At 39.8% G+C, this 24685-nt stretch overlaps 1 pseudogene; it reads right to left on the bottom strand.

Moving 5' to 3' along the window:
* The window catches only part of LOC114026653, a 144512-nt pseudogene that overhangs the window by 5610 nt on the left and 114217 nt on the right, over window positions 1-24685 (bottom strand).

Genomic DNA, 24685 nt, shown 5'->3' with positions numbered 1-24685 from the left:
ATTACTTGCATGAGATCACTGGAGAAAACTGAATTTTAGCACCACAGTTATTGGATAGAAGTATTTCTTTTTAAAAAGATGCCTGGGTTAACTGAAGCCATGACGCCTATGTGGGAGGGAGACAATAGGCGTCAGAGCTGACTACCCTAGAGAGAAGTTGAGTTTTTGCCAGTTGGCTTCTAGAAGATCTGCACTTTCTGCATTTTTCAGCAAGGGAAGGAGGGAGTGAATGTTGCAGAGAGCAGCAGTAGCTGACCCCTGGAAACTGGGCCTTGTGTTTTCCATGTGGGAATTTTTTTTTTATGATGCCAATTTTAAATAGAGTCTTATTCACTGGGACAAGTATCACATTTCCACTTGTTTACAGGGCTGGTAAAGTGCAATGGTGTTCACTTCTCCTCCTCTGTATACATTCATTCAAGTATGCAGAATGTCCAAAATTTACACAGTAGTTCAAATATGATTTTTTAAAAAAACTGTTGCTATATCCAGCCTTGGCTAAAGTTGTGGTTCCTTTAGTTTTTGAGCTGCTCTCTCTCTTCTGGTACATTGTAACCCTCGCCCGTGGTGGGTCCAGAAGAGGCACCTCTAGATGGGGCGTCTGAGAATCTACCAGGGATGCCTCTGGGCATACCGCTACACTCTGATACAACTTAGTAATTATTCATTCATTTGTTCATGATTCATTCATTTCATAAACATTTATTAAACACCTACTATGTGACAGGTACTGTGCTAATTAATGATAGGATTGAAGACTTTCCCCAATTCTTTCTAAGTCCAAATTCTTTTTCTTTAGCAGTCTGATTCTTTTTTTAAATAGTATTTTATTTCCCCCCATTGAATGTCAGGATAATTTTTAGCATTCTTTTTTTGGGGGGCAAGGCAATTAGGATTAAGTGACTTGCCCAGGGTCACACAACTAGTAAATGTCAAGTGTCTGAGGCCAGATTTGAACTCAGGTCCTCCTGACTCCAGGGCCGGTGCTCTATACACTGGATTCATATTTATCATTTTCTTTTTTTTTTGTCATATTAGCCCATCTGATAAGTGTGAGGTGGCACCTCAGAGTTGTTTTAATTTGCATTTGTCTAATCAATAGTGACTTAGACCACTTCTTCGAATGCCTATAGATAGCTTTGATTTCTTCATCTGAAAACTGCCTGTTCATATCCTTTGACCATTTATCAATTGGGGAATGGCTTGTATTCTTATAAATCCAGTTCTCTATATATTTGAGAAATGAAGCCTTTGTTAGAAACACTTGTTATAAGGATTGTTTCCCAGCTTTCTCCTCTCCTTCTAATCTTGACTGCATTGATTTTGTTTGTGCAAAAGCTTTTCAATTTAACATAATCAAAATGATCTATTTTACATTTTGTAATGTTCTCTGTCTCTTTTCGGTCATGGACCTATAACTATAACTCACTTAATTTCTCCTTCAAGAATTTCGATGCTATACCACTTGATGCATGTATGTTTAGTATTGATATTACTTCATTATCTATGGCACTTTTTTTTTTTAGCAAGATGTAGTTTCCTTCCTTATCTCTTTTAATTAGGTCTATTTTTTGCTGTTGCTTTGTTTGAGATCAGGATTGTTTACCCCTGCTTTTTTTTTTAACTTCAGCTGAAGCATAATAAATTCTGCTCCAGCCCCTTACCTTTACTCTGTTTGTGTCTCTCTGCTTCAAGTGTGTTTCTTGTAAATAACATATTACAGGATTTTGGTTTTTTATCCACTCTTCTATCTGCTTCCATTTTATGGGAGAGTTCATCCCATTCACATTCACTGTTATGATTCTAACTGTATTTCCCTCCATCCTATTCTTCTTCCTGTTTGTCCTCTTTTTCCTTTCACCCTTTCCCTCCTCACAAGTGTTTTGCTTCTGTCTACCACTTCCCCTGATCTGCTCTCCCTTCCAGCAATCTGATTCTTATCCAGCCAGTTGATTATTTCACTACTTTTGTCAAGGAACTTGTTCATTTTCATCACCAACTTTCCTTGAAGTTTCTCATGTTCAACTGGGACCATTATGTTGAAAGCACCTTGTGTCCCTGCTTCTCATCTTCAGCCTTGTATTTATCAGCTTCCTGAATCATGTGCTCAGTATCTTCTTTGCTCAGGTAGCCTTTGTCTTCAGTGGTGGTGATCTCTTTTTTCTGGCCTGTGTTCTTAAGCACAGTGTCAAAGGTTTGCATCAGTGTCAAAGATCACTTCAATCTGAAGAAGGTCAGAGGAGCAAGGTGGAGGATTTTTGTGGGCTCAGATTTGCCAAATAGGTTACTATCTTTTATCACTGCTATAAACTGGGATAAGAATATCAAACTGATTGTCTGAGTAAGTGGCAAAAGGTCTGTATTTGCTTGGTAAAGATGATGGTATTAAAATCAGAAGTTTCAGTACCAAGGGAAAGAGAAGTGACATCCATTTGCAGCAAATCCTGAATGTTCTCAGATTTGTCCCCAGACAAAATGGCAGCTGGATCAGAAGCAAGAGCCTCTTCAGGATGGATACTCTTGTTCAGCTCCTTGTCACTGATGAATTCCTGTGAAAGTTTCTGGTGCTTAGATATGTCAGTGGAATCACTCACTAGGTTGAAATCAGATGAATGACTTATCCAGCATGGCATCCTGGGTTTTTACCCATGAGGTCTAGTGTGCCATAGAAGATATTAGCATTCATATCTTCAAAGAGAGCATGAGTGAGGGGCATAGAAGTCAATACCTTCATAGAGGGAGTCAGTCTCAATACTGGTCTGGGTACTGGCAGAGAGGGTGCAATTTGTGTATTCACTTTTGTGCTTACTCTTAAATGCAGCAACGAAATGATAGACTACCTAAACAGTTGTCCTTAGCTGTGGGTTTAATTTCAAAGATAACTATCTTCAGTTCTGAGGATGGAGAAATTGAAAGGGCCATCTCCAAGTCAAACATCAATACATTCCTTTTGGCCCCATACCTCTTGTCCACATTGTAAACAATAACATCAGTAGATGGCTCATTGATGATTCAGAGCATAGTGAGACTAGTGATGGTTTTGACATCTTTGCTGCCTTAATGTTGGATGTCACTGGAGTAAGGCTGTTGCATCAGTCACAGTCTTTCCAAGATAAGCTTTGGCAATTTTATCTTTCTAAAGACCACAGAAGATATTTCTGGATAGAAGCTTCTGGTCTCCCTTTTGTACTCTACCTGGACCTTAGGTCTACCTGTGTCAAATACCACTGTCAAAGGAATGCTTCGGGTCAGATTATACAATTGTATCATCAAATCTGCCACCAATCAGATGCTTGATTCCACCAATTGCTGGTGGGGCTCATTGCAACTTGATTCTTTGTAGCATCAACAACCAAATCTACTATTTTGGTGAAGCTGAGATTATTCCTGTGTCCTTGGTCTTAATAACAGTATCTAGTGTTTATATAGCATTATATAACATTTTAGGTTTGCAAACCTTTGTACGTATGCTGTCTCATTTGGTTGCCATAACACACTTGGGAGGTAGGTGTATTATTATCCCCATTTTACAGATGAAGAAACTAAAGTTGAGAGAGGTTAAGGATTTGCCCAGGATCACATGGCTAGTAAGTATCTAAGGTAGGATTTTAATTCATATCTCCAAGTCTAGTGCTTTTATCCATTGCACTACCTTGCTGCCTCTTCAGCAATAATCTCCACTCTTCCATGTTGACAAGAATAAATGGAGCTGAGGACAGAGGCAGCTACAGATGCCTTCAGTATAGTTGCTGAGAGGATCAGGGTCCTTGCTGAACAAAGGCTACTGCTGCTCTAAGTGAACCATGTGCGAATTTTTCCAGCTTTATTTGTGAGGTTGTCTGAACTCCTATTTGCACTTGAACAGAGAGTCTAGAATAGAAATGACCTCATAAGGAATATGCTAACTGAAGGGGAAAAATCGTAAAGAATGAGATTTTAACAACACCAGTACAAATACTCCCATTGAAGAAGAAAAGGAGTCACCTAAAGAAATTGTGGCTGCCTGGAGAACTCATCAGATCATAAGAAAACATGTCAAAAATAATATAAGCAAGGGTGGGTAAGAGGTGACAATTTAATACAACAGGTATTTATTAAGCACCTACTATATGTTTGCCTTTTCACCCAAATACACCATACCATATTTGTCCCCTTTAGTTCCTGAATTTCCTCATGAGTATATTAGCTATATAGACAATGCTATTCTGTGCCATTTTAATCTATTTCTTTAAAATAAGGCAGATTCTTCCAGAGTCATATTCCACTAATGAGTCCCATCCATCTAAACCTCAGGGCTACCTATGATGGTAATCTTACCTCCTAATATATTAGAATATCTATGCAAGAGCTACAGACCTCTCTGGTTGGCTTAATATCTCTTGTTACAAACTGCTTCTGCTCCAGAACCCTCCTCCTGCCCTTTTCTGGAAATTTCTGGAAACTTCCACACCCCTTGCAACTGTTATTTTTGTTCAATGTCAACATTTGGATGAAGACCAGTGAAGCTTTTCTTTTGTAATAGAAGCTCTGGCTATGCCCAAGTTTAAAGCCCCTTGAAAGGCATTTTAACAACTTGAACCTTCCCTGTGGCAGTCGATGAGTCATTCTGGCATCTCTCTCCCTGCCTGTGATGCCAGAGATGGTAAGCTAATTAGATGTACCTGAAAGGGAACGTGCCCCTTCTTTGATAATCATAATCATCCTCTCAGTCTCCCTTATCTTCAATTTCTACCTACCTACTGATTCCTTCCCTGATGTCTACAAACTACTGTTGTCTGCAAAGAATACTCATTCTTCTTCCTACATTTTTGCTCATCTTTAAGGCATTTCACTTGGTAGAGCTATACATAGACAGTTTTCTCCCTTCTCCTTCTTTGTAAAACTTGAAGTGACTAAATTTTCTTTTACTCAATCAACAAACATTCATTTTATTTTATTTTTTTTTTTACAATTTTGGGTACCTTTAATGTTAGGAAGTTTTTGTTCGTATAATTCCTTTCCTCAAGCCTAAATCTGTCTAAATCACTCTTAAATTGCTTCAATTTTGCTTTCTATGACCAAAGTACAAGCCCTCTTGTAAATATCAGCTTTAAAAACACTTGAAAGTAAGTATCAGATACACCAGAAGCTTTCTTTTCTCTAGGCTAAAGATCTCAAGTTCCATCAAGTTAGTCTCATAAATTATAGGAACAAAAACTCAACCCAATATTCCAAATGCAATCTCAACACACATTTATTAAATGTTGGGGAATCAAACAAAGGGAAAAACAGTCTTCCCCAGCCTTAAAAATCCCTCACTCGTGGCTGCCATCCCCTTAAGCTATCACCCTATGTCCCTTCTCCCTTTCACAGCCCAACTCTTAGAAGAGACTGTCTCTCCTCATTACCCCTGTTTTCTTTCCTCTTTTTTCCAGCCCTTTGAAATATAATTACAGACATTATCATTCAACTAAAACTGCTCTCTCTGAAGTTATCATTGGCCTTTTAATTGCCAAAGACTACGGTCTTTTTGCAATCATCTCTGCAGCATTTGTCACTACTGGCCACCTTCTCCTCTCTGAGCTTTTATGACATCTCTCCTTTGATTGTAGAGGCACAGACAGTACAGAGACAAGAGGTGAAAAGGGACGTAGAGGCAGATGGCGTGAAGAGTGGGCTTGGGGTGGTGAAGGAAGGTAGGCAGCAGGGAAGAGAATGGGGAGAGGCAGAGGCAGAGTCATGTTTTAGTCATGAGTTCCATCCACCTAAATCACTTGTAACCCTGGATAAGAGTTGGGAGCACTATGCACTATCGACCCAATGGAGATTGAAGACTGTTGGGAGAGGCAGGAGAGTTTGAGGTCTCGTTTCTGTAGGGTTTTTTGTTTTTTTTGGAAACTAACTCTAATCTGTGCCACCTTGGGGTTAGTTCATTGACATATCCAAATCATTTCAAAGTTGTCAGTAAAGTCTCAAAATTAACATGCCCATTTTAATTATCTCCAAATTATTAGCACCATTTGGTAATCTGCTTATCTGTAATACAAATGTCTGGAACTTGTCTGAGGTTTCATGTCATAGGACCAGAAGGCCCTGACAACAAAGCCTAGATTGGCTTCCCCTGATTCAGCATGTATTACCAGGATGTAATTTTTGGCTAATACATAATACAATTTGTAAATTATGCCCCTTTGATCTTTGAGACGGTTTGTACATGACTTCCAGGTTCCCCTTTGCAATCTCACTTACTTCCTGCTATTCTTACTTTATACTGGCTACTTATAAACTTACTATACTGACTAGAAGGGGTGGTGGTGGTCAAGGGAATAAAAGCAAGATACAATTTTAACATGAGATACATGAAGAACAGATAGAAGATAACCTTGGTGAAGAAGACTCTACTTCTGGGGAGGGTGCAGGAGGGGGCAGTGGACATTGGTATACGTTGCAGAAAAATCTTTCATTCACTATGTTGGTTACCACTGAGATAAGAGGGGCTATACTCTGAAATCTTAAATCGAGGCACTATGGACTAATAGAAGACGTATGGGACTGGGATTCAGGAGATTTCAGCTATTTTCTCTCTGCTACCAATTAGCTTGGTTATTATAATTGTCATTTAACATCTCTCCCCCAGTTTCCCATCTGCAAAAATGACATAATGATTATTGTGCTATATACTTCAAAGGGTTTCATGAGTTCCTTGAGGGCAAGGCTTATTTCTTATACATATTTTTGTCCTTGACAATGCCCTACCACATGGCCTTTACCATGTTTGGGGGGGCTCAATAGATGGACTGATTTGAAATGAGATAATGGAAATAAGTCATGGAGGATTTCCTGCACAAAGTGCAAACAGAAGAGGGATTTCCTGTTGGTAGAGGTCCTATGGATGCTCTTGTTTACAGATGACATTGAGCTGATTGCATCAAGCCCTAGAGCTTCCTCGATTTGATCTATGATCACTCAAAGTAATTAGCCTAGCCATCGTAGAGGAAAAATCAAGCAGACAAAGAGCACATATTTTTTAGATTATAAAATACAACTGGTTGGTTGGGCGATCCATTGTGTTAGTGTATAAATACATATACCAGATGCTAGGACACAATGAGTTGGGCTCAAAAAGGCATAGTAAGAGAAGAACAGACTGGATCAAATTCAGCAACAAAAACTGGGAAGTCTGACTGTTTCACTAGTATCCACAAAACAGTAAGAAACAAAAACAAAATAATCAATCAATAAACGTTAAATACCTACTACAATGTGTTCCAGGCATTGCACTCAGTGAAAAACAAGATGTAACAGGTTCTATCCTCATGGAGCTTATAACATATATGTGTGAGTATACATATATGTGAGTATACACAGCTATGTCTGTATGTATGTTCAGAGCATATTAGATATATATACATATACACAGAGTGGTTTGGGGAGGGAAGGAAGCTTGACAGTACAACGGACAGAACACAGGACTTGGATGCATGAAGATCTGAGTTTAAATGCAGCCTCAGACACTTCCTGGCTTTGTGACTCTGGTCTAGTCACTTAGGTATATGTAAAGTGCTTTTTTTTTTCTTCAGCTTCCTCAACTGTAAAATAATACTTGCCTCTCAGGGTTGTTATGAGGATCAAATGAGATAATATTTGTAAAGTGCTTAGCACAGTGACTACTACATAATAGGTGCTGTATAAAAGTTTATTCCATTCTCTCTTCCCAAGGGAGATTGCAAGAGTCATTTAAAAATTTTTGGCTTGCCTTCCTCAAAGACAGTTCTGATGATCTAAGCCTCCCTTTCTTTTTACATCTGAAATTCCTTTGTTTGAACTTCAGCCTGTTTTCCCTATAATAATAGCTCACATTTATATAGAACTTTAAGGTTTGTAAAGTACTTTACATATATTTTCCTTATATATATTAATCCTTATATTAATTAATCCATATATTAATCCTTATAACCACCCTGGGAGATAGGTGATATTATTATCCCCATTTTGTAGATGAGGATACTAAGGCTCAGAGACCTTAAGTGATTTATCTAGGGTCATAATGCTACTAAGTGTCTGAAGCAGGATTCAAACCCATGTCTTCTGATTCCAAGTCCCATGCTCCATCTACCATGCCACACTGCTCCTTGTTTTTTTTTTTATATTTTGGGGGACAATTCTGAACACTTGGCTTCTTTTTGCCTTAGGGTTTATGTACAATGTGCCAGTTTCTATGGAAATTGGCCCTTGGTCTATGATGGCAATTATTACTGTTGTTACTGGGCATGTAGTAAGGCTGCTCCTAGCAGTTTGTAATGGAAGAGCACTAGGTTCAAATTGGCTCAACTTCACAAGTCAAATCATACAACATCTCTGAACCTCATTTTCTTCATCAGTAAAACGAGAATAATAATACTTATAATACCTACCTAACAGGGTGGTTATGGGCACAGTACTCTTTGTAAACCTTAAAGTGCTGTAAAAATGAGACTTATTGTTTTAGTTAACCAATTTCATGCATTTTTCCTTTAGGTACATACCTAAACCCAAGTCCATGTTCCCTGGGGCCTCTTAATATGGATCACATTAGAGGGACTGCCACTGGCTATCCGCTTTTCTTAGAAAATATGGGAACAGTTTCTCAGTGACCTCTCTACTCCTTTTCCAGGGAACACCTAAGCCAAGAGGCAAGTATAGTCATCACAGTAACTGATTCCACACTTAACCTTAAAGAAATCTTATAACTTTCTTGTGCTTAATTTGTTTTTCCTCCCAGAAAATGATGGTAAGGGGAGAATGATATAACTTGGATGGATAAATAATTGGAAAGGAGGGGATAGAAGTCATAAGCCAGATTACTATGTCAATAAATAGCCCAGAAAGGGTGTAGGAAGGACAAGTAAAAGGCCACAGCAAAAATGACACTGACTGCTAGAATTTCATGAGGATCTATATTTTGCATTGTTGTTGTTTGTCCTTTGTTCTCAAAGAGGACTTCATGAGGGTGATGTCTTGCTTGTGCATGAATGAGATTTAAGTGAGGCAGAGCTGCACAAAGTCATCAGCCTCACTCTCTCCCTCAGAGTCATTAAAGTCCAGTGAAGGCCTGGGATGCATTGGATGACCTTGGCCTTTTTAAATTAAGATCTTTCCTAGGTCTAAAGTGGTGTCAAAGGAGAGAAGGGAGCGTATTTGAGAAATGTTATGTGCAAAAGTAAAATTGGCTGTCTTTGGCAACAGATTGGATTAAGTATGGTAGAGGAGCAGAACGCAGGATAGAATGGGATAGGATAGGATGGGATGGAATGCAGTAGGAAAGAATGGGATTGAAATGGAATTATAGAAAGGTATCCCTTCTCCTATCCCCTAAGTTCTTCTGGTTGAACTGAAAACAGAAACAGGTGGGCAGGTTTTCAATAGTTGGACCCCAAATTATCTAGTTATGCCTTTTGATGTTCAAATGGTACCATTCAAGTTATTGAGTCAACAAACATTTATTGTCTACTGACATGGATCCATTCCTGAAGCTTCCTGGAATGATACTAGAATGAAAGAGATGGAAGTGACCTTAGGGTTCACCTAGTTTAACCAACTCATTCTCCTTAGGAAATTGAGGCCTAGAAAAATGGAGCAGTTTGCCCAGTCACATTGTGATTCGGTGGCAGGGCTGGGACTAGAACCCAGTTCTCTTTCTCTCAGTCCATTGCTCTTTCTACCCTAGTGCTTAAGACTTATTGTAGGTAAAATGCTTTCACTAGGTTCATCGGGATCCATGAGAGTAGGTCCATGATGCAGCAGAAACTTTGAGCACACACCACCCACTGTCCAAGGAAGGCTTGGAAGTCTTTGCCACCCAGGCTGGCTTCTTCCATATAAGGAATGAAGTCATCCTTGAAACCTAATTGGTCCAGTGGATTAAGGCTCAAACCGTTTTTGTAGCTTCCTGGTCACCTAAGACATAAGCCACAAGTATAAGTAATTTAGGCTCCTCACATTTTGGCAGAGTCCTCACTTCTGTGTAAGTCATGAGATCCTCCTGGCTGGGTATACCCCTTTGGAGAATCAGGGGTCAAGGGAAGCTTGATCCAACTGAAACAAAGCTGTATTTTAGCTCAATGTCCTTCCCATTCTATTGCTAAATGATTTTTTTTGTTAAATGTTCTATGTTCTATGCATCTTGTTTTATTCTAATCTTGAGATTGAACCAATGAACTAGTCTGAGTCAGACATGGCCTAAACTACCCTACACTAATGCAAAAATATGTCTGCTGGATAAACTTTTATTGGTTCCCATGTTGTTTCAGTTCTGCAAATCAAATTTTGTGATTCCTTCTTAACGTTGTGTCAAAATATGGCAAAATTGCTCAGCTCCTTCTAAAACTATCTTCATACAGAGAGGCAAAAATAAAGGACTGAAAAATCCCATCATATCAGGGTTTTTAGGCAAATAGGGCTTTATGCTTTGTTTTTTAGTCATTTTAGTTGTGTCTTACTTTTCCTAACCCCCTTATGGGGGGTTTTCTTTGGCAAAGATACAGGGGTAGTTTGCCATTTTCTTCTCCATTTCTTCATTTTACAAATGAGGAAACAGGAAAACAGGGTTAAATGACTTGCCCAGGGTCACACAGCTACTAAGTGTCAGAGGCCAGATTTGAACTCAGGGAGATGAGTCTTCCTAATTCCAAGTCCAGTGCTCTATCCACTGCACCTTAGGCAGTTGTGGGGAATTAGCTTGAGAACTACAAAATGGTTTCTGACTTTGAGTTGACCTCATTTTCATTAGACTCTTCTGCAGCTTTTCAGTAGAATTGTGGAGCTCAAAGTTGCTTGAATTTTGACAAGGTGAATTTTAGTGAGTTTTATTTATACATGTTAGCTAGTTGTTAGAGCTATTTTGGGGCATTCAACAAGTATCTATCCATTTAACAAATATTGATTAGTCCCCTATCTGGGCCTACCCTCTCCCCTTGCCTTCCCCCTTTGCCTGGACTGCTTGACTGCACACAGAGCATGGATGAGAGGATCACTAGGCCTTACCATCTGCCCTGCCTATGCTCTTCAAATCCTTCAGGCCTTATCATTAGCCTTGCCTCTCTACCCTCCAAGTCTCTGGCACAGTCAGCTAATCTGCTTAGGTCACAATAGAGAAAGGGATACAAAAGAAACTCCCTTCAGGGACAGGTTGGGGAGAAAAAGACAATGAAACAATGACCTGATAAGATGAAATATTTTGCAGTCAGTCTCAATTTGAGGCTTTCCTCTTGCCTAGAGCAAAAAATAATCACCGGATTGATTTGGACATTTCATCCATTAGAGGGCAGTGACGTACACATCTTGGTATGTTACCCACTATCCTTTAGGTTTGCTTGTTTGTCTCCAGGCCCCAATTACTGCAGTTTGCACTGAACCGTCAGCTTTTTGTGGCAAATGCTGGTGCCTAACTGGAAGAGAATGCCTACTATAAAAGAGGCCCTGAAGGATGGAAGGAGGTGGGGAGCTGGAGTATTTCTGGAACCAGGCTAATGACCAATGGAGTGAGTGGGAACCACAAAACATTTTCTTCTTCCTCTTGTGAGTAAAGCACAATCACTGCTCAGGATACTTCAACAACCTGTCCTAGTTGTTAGGTTTAAGCCAGCCAGACTTTGGCCTATTCAAGACCTCTATGTAAGGGGATTTATATGTTACAAATTAAATCAGGGGTCTCTAATCTTTTTATGTCTATGCTCCTTCCCTTGGGGTTGTTGGAAGATGGATATATGGGTATACTGGGAGGGAGAAGGAATGCTAATAGACTGACCTCTCAGATCTCTTTCAGCTAAAAAAGTCTAGAATTTGATGACTAAGAAGAAAGGAGAATCGTAGGATTTTTAGAGTGGAATTTTAAAGATCATCTAGTGACCAACCCCTTCTTTTTGTAAAATGAGCAAGCTGAGAAGCTAGAGAGAGGTCAAGTCACTTACTCAAGCTTAGATGCCTGTTTCCACAGTTGTTAAATAGTAAAATGGATATCTGCAGTGTTAATGGGTCCTGTTGGGGAAAGGGCTGGGGCCAGCTTAGAGCTGTGAAACAGGGAGTCAGCATGCTGCTGTCCCCACAACTCACATTTGGAGATGCCAGGAAGCTGCTAGGAGTAGCCTTGGCAGCACCTCCTGATCAGCCATGGACCAGGCTTGCCTTCATGGTCAGCTAGTCATGATCGACTTGCTGGGAGCCTCTGGCTTAAACTAATAAGAAAAAGATGAAAGTTTCCTGAAACTAACAACTAAAAGTATTATAGATTCAGAACCAGGAGAGACTTCAGGGGTCATCTAGTACAACCTTTTCATTTTTACAAATTAGGACCCTGAGGCCCAGAGAGATTTACTGATTTTCCCAAGGTCACAGAGTAAGCAGGTGGCAGAACTGGGCTATCAATCCAGGTCCTCCGACCTCAGAGCCAGCAGTCTTCCCACTATATCATGCTTGTCTAAGAGGGACTTCATTTGGCATAACTTCATTTGGCATGTACCAACAACATAGAAATGAATTTTGTAGTTATAAGACAAGGCAGCTAGGTGGCACAGTAGATAGAGTGCTGGGCATGGAGTCAGGAAGACTCATCTTCCTGAGTTCAAACCTGGCCTCACACACTATCTGTATGACCCTAGGCAAGTCACCTAACCCTGTTTGCCTCAGTTTTCTCAACTGTAAAATGAGCTGGAGAAGAAAATGGCAAACTACTCTAGTATCTTTGCCAAGAAACCCCCAATGGGATCACAAAACACAACTGAAACGACTGAACAACAGTTATATGACAAAGCTGTTAACTAAAAGCAATGACCAATGATCACATAATATTTACAAATTCCTGAGCACAATTTTTATGCATTTTCTTTGGAATCTTCAGAAGAGATACTTTTAAAGAAAAAAACAGACTTGGCCGTTTAAAAAAAATGTAAAATGTGTATACAGATTCTACTTGTCTTTCAACACCCTTCCTACTCTGTGACCCTCTCTGTCTTTTCATTACTTTTCACAGTGTGTGACAGTATTCCTAATTCACAGTGCCAGGAAAAAAACCCAACCATCCACACCTTCATTGCATGATGACATTCATGATGTAGAGCAAGGATGGGGAACCTGTGGTCTTGAGGCCACATGTGGCCCTGTAGGTCCTCAAGTGCAGCTCTTGACGGATTCAAAGGGCCACATTTGAGGACTTACAGGGCCACATGTGGCCTTGAGACCACAGGTTCCCCACACCTCAGAGAGAACACACCCATACAACATGCCTTTGCATATTAAGCTACAGAACCCAGGAATGTGGAACCTACTTTACCTGGAGCAATGCTTGACTTTGTACCTGGATCCTTTCAGCCACCAATTGGCTACTTAACATGTGAGGCCTCAAGGAATTTATGCTAAGCCCAAGTTCTCTGTAGCTATGTTAAACCAAGCCATTGTTGCTGGTGTTGTTTATGTGTGCCTGGATTTTTTTATTTCAAATTTTTAAATTAAAAACATAACCCTTTATTCTTCTTCTCTAATACACATTATTCATTGTTCCAGGTATAGTGATTAGTCTTCATTTAAAAGACTGGAGTTGTTTCAAAGGATTTTCAGTTCTAGAGGCTGGGCCTAGAAGTAAGTAGATGGCTGCTTATTCAAAGTTTAAGGAAACTCAGAGCAACATTAAAATGCTTTCTGTGTCCCTAGTTGCTTCACCTTTTTACAGCATTACAACTTCTATTGTCATGAGTAGGTCCCTACACATTTTTGTCACTTGTTCATAATTGACTAATATCTATAGCAATGTAGTACTTCCCAAGGGGTATCCACAATATTGTTAATCAGAAAATCAAAAGGATGGAAGGAAACAAGAGATAACCACCTTGCCATAAGGCAGCAATGCCCACTAACTCACTAGTCATTGATGATTTAACTGAACTGGAAGTTATTTAATCAAATTTTAACCCATCTGGGATGGTCAGATAGGGGGAAGGCCTGCCACAATTCAAAGCACTTTCTCTGGTTGCCTGAGCTCTTTGACTTTTCCCAGGTCCTGGATGAGAAAGTTTTCAACAATTCTATTCCTTTAAATGAGATACAGGACCAACAGGACTTACCATCTGCCCTGCTTCTGTATTGCAGGCACTGGCACTGTTGTCTAAACTACTATTGTCCAAGGAACACTGGGTATTGCCTTATGTCCCTCCCTTGTACCCTTAGGACTTCTGAGTTTTTTCATCTGCCCTACAGCCAAACTTTCTTTTATGTGTTCTCTCCCCCAATTAGTATGATCTCCTTGAGAGCAGGGACTAATTGCCTTTCTCTATTTGTATCCCAAGAGTTAAGCACAGTCCTTGGCACATAGTAAGTGCTTAATGAATGCTTTTTCATTCATTCATCCATTTCATTCACATTTGCAGCGCAGAGTGAGCATGCCTTTGGAGGACTTAGAACCTAAAGATCATCCCATCCAGTCCCCCTCATTTAATTAAAAACACATTTATTAAGCATCTTCTTTATATCAGGCACTCTGCTAGTTGTTGGGATGGAAAGACAAACAGAAAATCAGTCTCTACTCTCAAGGAACTTATATCTTCCTCGGAGAGGGGGATGGAGGCTGAGGGTAAGAATAAAAAAATGTAAAGAGAAAGACAAATACTAAGTAATTTGAGGAGGGAGAGAGAACAAAAATTGGCAGATATGGAAGAGTTTTCAGAGGTTGTGACTAAGCTGAACCTTGAAAGATGCTAAGTGTAGCATGTCTGCTCTCAATATCAATGCTCATACAGGATTAGGTAACAGCAAAGTTTTGTATTTAAACATTTGACAAATCAACAAATGAAAATCTACAAAAATGATCTTAAATAGAACCAATTTGTGAGGGAAACACACAAAGGAAAAACAACTGTATGATTTTAGCCTAAAACAAAAGAGAAAAAAATTGCCAATTTCTCTAGGAACCTGCAGACTAGAGTATCTAAAGATGAAAATCCCAAGCAGAGAATCTCTAGGGGTCTCTGAAAATGTAAGGTGTTGATTTTATCCCAGAAAAGGCCCCATATGTAGTAAGTACAGTCTGATTCACTCTTTCAGAGCCAGGCCAGCTGCATCTCTCTCTCGGGATTCTAGGGCACCCTGAGAGGTTTTGGCCTCTCCCTTCTCTACTACCATAGGCTCAAACTCCCTCTGGGTTGCATTCTCCCTACTATTTGGAGCCCATGACTAGCACCCTGGTTCCATTTTAGCTCCTTAACATCGTGGCTTTTAGAAAGGAATTTTTACTTTGAAGATCTAGCAATAACAAAAGTTTAGACATTTTACCTCACCACCTCAGGAACATATACTCCATTATACCACCTTGGTCTCTGGGGAGAGTAGACTTAAATTTAATTCAGATCCTATACTTATAATCTTATATAAACTTATAAGTTTGATAGCACCAAGTTCATGTCCAAATGTGGCCTCCCTGCTAGTTGAGTCCTTATCTCAACTACCACTGGACAGGGTGCTGAAGGTCACGTCTTGATCCTTGGGACATCAATACTTAGCTGGCTACAAAACCCAGCATACACTCCAACTGCCAAGTTCCTGCGGCTCATTCTCCTGATTAATCTCCTTTATCTAAAATGAAAAAGAACAAACACAGAGGCCAAAGACAGATGCTCTATCACAGGGCCACATAGCTTCAGAGGAGAAAAGGCCTCTTACACAGTCTTGTCTCTCACTGGAGACCATCATTAAAGAAGTCAAAACACCAGAGTGAATCTGAAAAGAATGAGGCAGGAGAATAAGCCAAAGTGGACTTCTCTTAACTATGCATGGGGTGAGCAGACCTGAGTCAGTTACAGATTGTCTATACATGATCTGTCTCTCTAAGATATTTCCATTCCACACCATCACAACTCTCCTGGAAGCAGGCTTCTCAGAATCTTCACGTGGGAAAAGGACATTAAAAGTGCTCTGTGTGTGGACCAGGCCGCCACTATAATAGGGTTCTAATATAACCTGAATCCCAAAGCCCATTGCCATGGGACTCTCTCCTCACTGGTGGAGATCAATGCCTCATGGCTACAAAAGGTGGAGTTGGTGAGAATGAGGGAAGAGATTCATTCTCTCTAGTCTCCTAGTCCCTTATGGCTTTTGAGTTTTGAGAGAGAAGATGGACAATGCCAACCTCACTTCAGGTTGCTAAAGGAAGAAAAAAATTCTGGGAAGAAATTGCTGTGAGAGGAGCTGCCAGTTGTTATCATGTGCTTATCCCCAGCTTGCTGTACTAGAAACATCAGGGAACTTTTCCTTTGTGTGAAATCTGGGACTTTCTCTCTTGGTACCTTGCTCCCAATGGGAGACTTCCTTTACTCTATAAGATCTGGCATATATTCTCATATGTATACTTTCTCTGATTTCTGTTTTGCTACTATCTTGGATAAACTTTTTTTTTTTTTTTTTGCAAATTGCCATGTGTGTTCTTAGGGAACTGGTTTTTAGTAAGAAGGAAGTCAAGTTTTGGATATAGAGCTTTGAGTGTTCTTCTCCCCATCAGGAAATAGCAATCAGGAGTGTAGCTTGTACCTTAAGATTACATTCCCAGCTTAGACTAATAATATTTAAAAGAGCAGATAGATATAATTCTAGCCTGTGAACTCCTCTCTCTCTGAAAAGATCAGAGTGGCCAAGCTTCTGGCCCCAACTTCCTGATTCCACTCCTGGTGGGAATTAAGTCTTCCTGGGAGAAGTGGGGGTAGGGGAGAGAAAATGCTAGAGGTATATTTATTCCTGCCTCCCTTCAAACCACACAGGACACCCCCATGCTGTAGCACATGTATGTGTGGGGACAAGAAGCAGAAGTGAGAAGGTAGTGCATTCTATTTTTCACCTTTTGTCCATATTCAGGAAACTATTATATATACTTAATTTTTAAAAAATTTAAATTATGAATTTAACAAATGAATATTTTTACATACAAAGAACAGGAAAAAGGGGGATTGTATTTGAAATTGTGACCTTCTACTGTGTACAGTTTGTTTTCTAAGGTAACAAGACTATGGATAAGAAAATTAATGTGTAATATAAGCCAGGGATTAGGGTGAGTTAGGTTTGCCCCCAGTCTCCCTCAAGCAAGTTTTGCATGGATTTGTCTCCTAGGGAGAGCCAATGATAATTCCCTGGAATGTAACTATAAGAGGGGAGATCTGTACCTACTAAAGGATGCGCCCTTTTACAGAAGATTGTGACTCCTCTCTTCCCTCTTCATCCCAGGCTTTGGTCTGAGAGTAGTATCTCTTCTAATCTAGGGGATTATGACTTGTTATTAAGGTTATTAAACACTCCCTGCTTACAATTTCTGTTTATCCCTTTGAGTTTCAGTTACATTAGAATAACTGAAAAAGACTGTTTTCCAGGGAAGGAATTGTTACTTTGCCATCTCCTATCTCCTGCCTCACACTTATTTGTTGTCTGTGTTGTTCTGCTTTTCTCCAGACTACCCAACCCCACCCTATAATCCCCAAATTTCTGTCAGCTAGCATCAAACAGGACACAGAGTTAGTGGTCTCTGATTTCTTTATTTAACAATGGGAATAAACAGTAGGGAGGGAAAGGACAAAAAGTACAGGGGGAAAGGGGAACAGCTGGGGGTGCATACTGACTGTGCATGGTCAGCTCCCCCAGGAACCAAGGCTTTCCTGCCTTAATTCCTTCTGCTCACAAAGAGTTGGAACAAAAATTTTGGAGAAGTGTAACAATCGACAGCAGCTGCCTTCTACCCCAGGCTCAGAGGCATGGGAGAAGGAAATAGTTTTTGAGGGGCAGCAGGGATATCTCACCCAACCTGGTCCGATCAGTGAAGCAAGTCTCTTATTTGTTGTTTTTGTTCAGTTGTGTCCAACTATTTGTGACTCAGTTAAGGCAACAGTGCTAGCCTCAATCTTTCTCTCCCTCTCTCTTTCGTTTCCTCCCCTCTCTCTCTCTCTCTCTCTCTTTCCCTCTCTTAGTAATTGAGGATTAGAATTTCTTGACCTAAAGACCTTGGTCACATTGTCCCATGATAGAGAATAAATTCCAGACTCTCAATCTCTATCCAGCTTCTTCCTTCAAATGTCTTTATTACTGAATTTTTTATGTAAACTCTCCCACCATCCCCCAAACCTAGTGTCAGTGCTGATAGATTCTGGGGAAGCATCTCCATTTCCATGGCAATTGTAATACAGGGTTATCTTTTTAAAGTGTCTATTAGATGCAACAAGATAGTAACAAACTTCTCTGCTTGTCTGTCCCCTTCTAAACTTCTAATTTTTCTGTTTTTAAAAAATGTTTCATTGACATTCTTTTCCTTTTTTTTTTGCATTGCTGTCATGACCCACAAATCTCCCCAACCCTACTCTCCCCTCTAAATAGAAGCCCTTCATAACAAGTAAGTATGGTTGAGCAAAACAAATTCACACATTGACCATGTCTGAAAGCATGTGTCTCACTTTGCACCTTGAGTCCATTATGTCTTTGCCAAGAGAGGGGAAATGATGCTTCATTATTAGTCACAATTGGTTGTATCATTTATCTGAGTTCTTAAATCTTTCAAGATAATTTTCCTTTATGCTACTGTAGTCATGATGGAATCCTAATAAAGCTGCCCACAGCCCCAGTATTCTAACTTCCTTATGGGCCCCACTGAACAGATGCATGTTCTGATTTAAACACACAATCTGGCTTTAACCACACCACAGGCCCCCAGACTCAATGCAGCTACTGCCCCCAGATCCAGTTCACATATTTGAACAGGTATGTTCTTGTACTCAACCAGAATCACAGCATCCATTTAGCCCAAGACAGGACCACAATACCTAACTACCCACCCTGTGGCTGGGGCTGAGGCAGCCTCCCAAACCAGCTAACCCCAAGGCTTGCTATTATATATACTTGTTTAAGCAGCTTGGGGCTTGTTGTTGAAGCAGACCCTAGCCTGGAGGTGTTTACTCTTCACAGGGAGGAAATCTTGTCCAGGATTTTTCTTCAGATCTTCTCCAATTGTCCCATCTTGTCCAATTGTCTCATTTGTTTTCATGGCTCTGTGTTTGCCCAGAGGTACTATTTTATCTCTTTTGTGGAGGAAAATTTTGAGAGCTTCAAATTTTCTGACTGACTCTGCCATCTTCCCAGAATCCTCATTGATTTGGAGCATTTCTACATTATTATTGATAGTTTGTGTTTATTCCCTTGAGAACTATCTATTTATATCACGTGGCCATTAATCTATTGTGGAATAGATTCATATGGTTTCCCTGTATATCTGGGATATAAGGCTTTTATCAGGAATTTGCTACAAAGATTTTTTTTTTCTTAGTTAACTATTGAAGGGAGTGCATTCACAGGCAATGAAGATGGCCTGTGTAAACCTGTCTGGTTGGAAGATGGAATGTCAAATATGGAGAACAGTAAGTAGGCTAATTTGGCTGGATGATAGGGCAAATGATGGGGAGTAATGAGAAACTAATCTGAAAAGGTAGACTGAGATAGTTGTAAATTACTTTAAATGTCAGGCTAAGGAGTTTATGTTTATTATATAAGAGTTTATATTATAAGGAGTTGATATTATATTATATTATATTGTCAGAGTAATAAAAAACCATTGAAGATTCTTGAGCAGAGGAAAGACATGGTATGTGGAGAATAGATTAAAGAGGGGAAGAGAATGGAAATACAGAGACAAATTAGGAGGCTGTTAACAGTTCAGGAGAGAGGTGATCAGGGTCTGAACTATGAAGGTAACTGTGCATAAAGAAAAGGAATGTTATGGAGATAGAATCTCTTAAGATTTGACGAGTGACTGGATATGTGGATTGAAAAAGGAAGGGTCAAAGATACCTCTAAAGTTATGCACAAGGGTAACTAGAAAGATGGTGGTGCCTTCAAAAGAAATAAGGAAATGTGGAGGAGCCATGGAGTTGGGGAAGGTGATAATTAGCTCTGGTATGGACTTGATGAGTTTGAGATGAGGGATATCACCTGTGATATCATTGATTCACTTCCCAAGGCAAGACAAAGAACAGCTTGCTCCTAGGACCTTGGCTTCTGATGACAACGAAGTTCTCCCTTTCCCTTCCTTACCCAGGGTAATGAGGATTAATGATAATAGAATTATAGATTTAGAGCTGGAAGAAAATTTAGAGGTCATCTAGTTTAATCCCCCATTATATGGATGAGGAAGCATGCTGAAGGCAAATAGCTTGGACAAGGACACACAGGCAATAAGTGGCAGAGATAAAACATGCACCCAATAAACAGCTGTTAATTGACAGACACTGATGTCAAACCCAGGATTCTTCCTACTATACCACTTTGCCTCTGAATGAGTATGACTTTGTAAACTAAAAATAACTGTTATCTTTAAAAAGCATCTACTAACAAAAAACTAAATAATAATAATTTTGATAATATATATTACTATTACACAAGGGCAGCTAGGTGGTACAGTGGACAGAGTGTTGGACTGGTATTTGTATTCAGGAAGATCTAAGTTAAATCTTGTCTTAGGCACTTACTAGCTGTGTAACTCTGGGCAACTCACTTAATTTCTCTGTATCTATTTCCTCATCTGCAAAATGGGGATAATAATGTCATCTGAGTTCTAGTATTGTTATTTATTATCAAATAAAATAACATGTAAAGCTCTTTGCAAACCTTCAAGCATTATATACAGGTTAGCTTCACCATCACTTCACCATCATCATCATCATCATCATCATTACAGTCATCCTGGTAATAAGCCTTTCCAAATTTAGCTAAACTAGGCCTCAGAAGATACATACAACCCACTGATTACTCAGGCCTGTACCTGAGGCCCATCTAGCTTGGTACCTAGCACAATGCCTGCCACGTAATAGGAGCTTAATAAATACTTATTTATTGATTGATAAGCCCTACCAAAGCCTGTACTCCAATGACTCCAGGGTCACTTCCACACTATGATGAAATGCTGGAATATGACTGTATTGGAAGATCCACTCCATACATCCTAAAGATGTCACGCAAACTTATCTTTAACCATTTCATGATTTGCTTTGGCTTCAGAATTTTGGTTTGGCCGATTATTTCAGATTCTAATTTTCTCTAATGTCATATAGCCCTTCTCACCCATACCATTTATTTGGCAAATATCATATACTGACTTGTATTGTTAGTTACCTTTTCATGTATTTCTCATCTCCCTACCTAAAGATACTATTTGACAAGGTCCTCCATAATCTGGTGCTATCTTATCTTTCTGGCTTTATGTTGTTCTACTTTATTATACGTACACTTTGTCCTGGTTAAACAGGACTACTTACTATCTCCCCGACACATCTCATACTTTCTCACCTCTGTGATTTTGTTCATGTTGTCTTTTATTCCTAAAACACTCTCACTTCCCATGTATCTGATATTTGAAATCCATCTCCCATCTCAAGGCCCGGCTGAAATGCTATCTCCTCCATTAAGCCTTCCCCATAGTCAGAAATTATCTTTACCATAGATCTTCACATAGTACAATTTTTTGTGCTTCTTTTATACTTTTTATCATTTTCTGATTTATAGTATAGTTACTTATATACGTGTCATCTCCCCCTACAAGACTGTAATTTCCAAGAGAGCAGGGACCATGTCTTGTGTGTGTGTGTGTGTGTGTGTGTATATGTTTTTATCTTCCTCAGTGCTCTACATATATTAGGAGTTTCATAAGTGTTTGTTATTCAATAATGAATTGAATTGAGACAATTGCGTAATTGTGGCTTTAAGTTCAAGAAAATCAGTATGAAAACACTTTGTCCTCTGATTAAGACTGTTGAATGAACTCTCCTCCAGCCAGGCCAGGCTCCAGGTTCAGCACTCTACCCAAACCCAGAATGTTCATTCCCAAGTACATGCTTGTTGGGTTTTTTTTTTCATGTATGCTCCTTTCCCTGTGATTTGTCAAATATTACCCATATTTTAAGACTCGGATCAAATTTTTATCCTCAACGAAGCCTCCCTTTCCTATTCACACAGAACTACCTCATGTGAGTTAGTTTTGTCTTCTCAGTAAGACTATAAACTCTGTGAGAGCAGGGGCAACTTTTTAATGCTTTACCAGCCCTCTCTCAGAACTTAGCACATCATAGGGACTTAGTAAATATGTGGGTATGGTATTGAAATGGAAAACAAAGCTCTTGTTTACATAGGTCAACATAGATACACATATCATATCAGATGGAGCTAGAGTCAGCAGACAGGTCCAGAGGGACAGATGCTAAGTCAAAAGAAGAACCTGGGAATAGGAAATGAGAGAAAGAGAAACTCATGACTTGAAAGTTGAACTTGGTCTAAGTGAAACTGTAATTAGCCATTCTCCAATGGCTGTGCCAACCACACTTGTTTTGGAGAAGTGAAGAAGTTTTCCCAGCAGACTTGGGGAACATGAAGCCTCTGGGGTTTGAGATGTGCCACATAGCAGGGTGCTTATATTTTGTTCAGGAGGTATATAGACTCATGCCCTTTCAGCAGGCAGAGAATCAAATAAAACAAAAAACAAATTACATATTCCTTAAATGTCTGTGGTATGCAAGGCTAGTGCTCTCATTTATCTTATCAGTCTCTGGGACAGATGAATGCCTTTGGTATTCCTCTGCCTGTGTGGGACAGAGAGGATTGTAGGATTTGGAATGGGAAAGTACCTTAGAGGTCATCTATTCCAATGCTCCCCCACCCCCACCCCTACCTATGTATCACAGATAAGGACACTGAGACCCAAAGAGAAAGACTTGTTCAAGGTCATTTAGGTCATTAATAACAAAGTCAGAATTTGAAGCCATCATCTTATGACTCAAAATCCAGTGTTCTTTCTACAAGGTTGGTGCATTAACAGTAGGCACATGATGGAGAGGGGAGGGAAGAAGTTGTATGTTTGTGAAACATGCCCAAAGTGGTAATTCATTTCACAGTGATAGATATTTCATTTCAAAGTGATGGCTCATTTCATTGTCTTGTGTTATTACTTGAGCTAAGAACTAGAAGAAAATGTTCTTCCATCTCATGACTCCATTTATTTTCACTGGATAGCCTCCATGCCTGGAATTCTTTCCCTTCTTACCTTGACCTTCTGGCCTCTCAGGCTTCCTTCTTATCCCATCTAAAATCCCAATTTCTGCAAGAAGTTTTTCCCGAATTCCCTTAATGCTAATACCTTCCCTCTGCTAATTATATCTAATTTATCCTATATGTGTGTTTGAACATAGTTGTTTGCATGTTGTCTCTCCCTGGAGGCCTGGAAGCTACTTGAGAGTGAGACTGGTTTTTTGCCTTTCTTCATATACCCATTCCCCCAGTGCACAGGGCCTGGAACATAGTAAGTGCTTAATAAATACTTATTGACTTGACTTCCATTTAGAGTAGCAAACTAATTTGCAGGTGCTTAACTATGAAACAATAAAATGGTTCCTTACATATAGTAGTGGGTGCTAGAAGAATACAAAGTATAGGATATGCTCTTTGACCTCCAGAAGCTTGGAATCTAATTATAATCTATAATTGCTCACCTGCTGCATTCTTCTCCCCTCCCCAATTCCCTCCCCAATATCTGTCTTGAGGCCTTCCTCTCTTCATTGGTGATTCCTTTCTAGGACCATCATTTTGGAAGGCCCCCAGCCATGCCTAGCTTCACTGCAGCTTGAACTGTCTTCAGAATCCACTTCTTTCTCCTTGTTTGTTTCATTGCCCCCCCCCCCAGATGCCATTCTTCCCCTCCTCTCTTTCCTAGCACTCTCCTATGTACTGACTTCCCCTTTAGAATTTTAGAATGTAAGCTTCTAGAGGGCAAGACTGCACTGCTTGCTTGCATTTATATTCTCAGAGCTTAGTACAGTTCTTGCTATGTTGTAAACACTTTATGAATGTTCTCTCTGTGTCTCTGTCTCTCTGTGTCTTTATCTCTCGCTCACTCTTTCCCCCTCTCTCATATCACTTTGTTCACAGGAGTCAGATAGGCAGTATCAACTAAGGTGGACAGCTTCCTCAGCAAGGTTCCAAAGCCCCAATCCTTGAGACACATTACTTTAATAAATGCTTGTTGGTTCATTGATTGGTAGCCTCACAAGACCTTAGATGCCTAATTGCTAAATTAGAAGGTGAACAGAAAGGGATGTAGGGATGGGGTCTTGGGCCAAAGCCAGCCTTATATGACCAGGATCCTCTAAAATGTTTCATTTCCCAAGCAGCTTACAGTCAGAAGGATGGTGATTCTTAGAAAAGCACTCAGAAAGCTACCTATATTATACTATTCACATGACTATCTCTGATGCTCTTTAATGAGTCAGAGACTTTTTCTCTAGTGACTCCATATTTCCTCATGGGCTGACTGTGTTGCTTCCATAATTGCTGTAGGAAGTATGGGGCTGGGGATGGAAAAAGCTCTCCTTTGGGGCAGGGGAAACCATCACTCTCCCAGGCCAGCTCCTAGATTGTATTGTGCAATACCTATATGTATGAGTGTGGATGTGTAAGGAACAGATTATTCTCATGGTTGTTCCTGCCTTTCCTTTACCATACAGAGAGACTCAAACTTAAATCATGCTCACATTGTTCGTTAGATCGTAATATTTAAAACTGCAAGACTTAGCAACTGATTGGACATGGGAGTTGAAAGACAGGAAAAGGGTAACTCTAAGGTTGTGAACTTGGGTAATTGGGACAATGGTAGTATCCTTGATAAAGTAGTACTTTG

Source organism: Vombatus ursinus, unplaced genomic scaffold (genome assembly GCF_900497805.2).
Source record: "Vombatus ursinus unplaced genomic scaffold, bare-nosed wombat genome assembly UNPS02014841.1, whole genome shotgun sequence".
Classification (NCBI taxonomy): Eukaryota; Metazoa; Chordata; class Mammalia; order Diprotodontia; family Vombatidae; genus Vombatus; species Vombatus ursinus.
The sequence above is the reverse complement of the archived record's forward strand: the minus strand, read 5'-3'. Positions and strand labels throughout refer to the sequence as shown.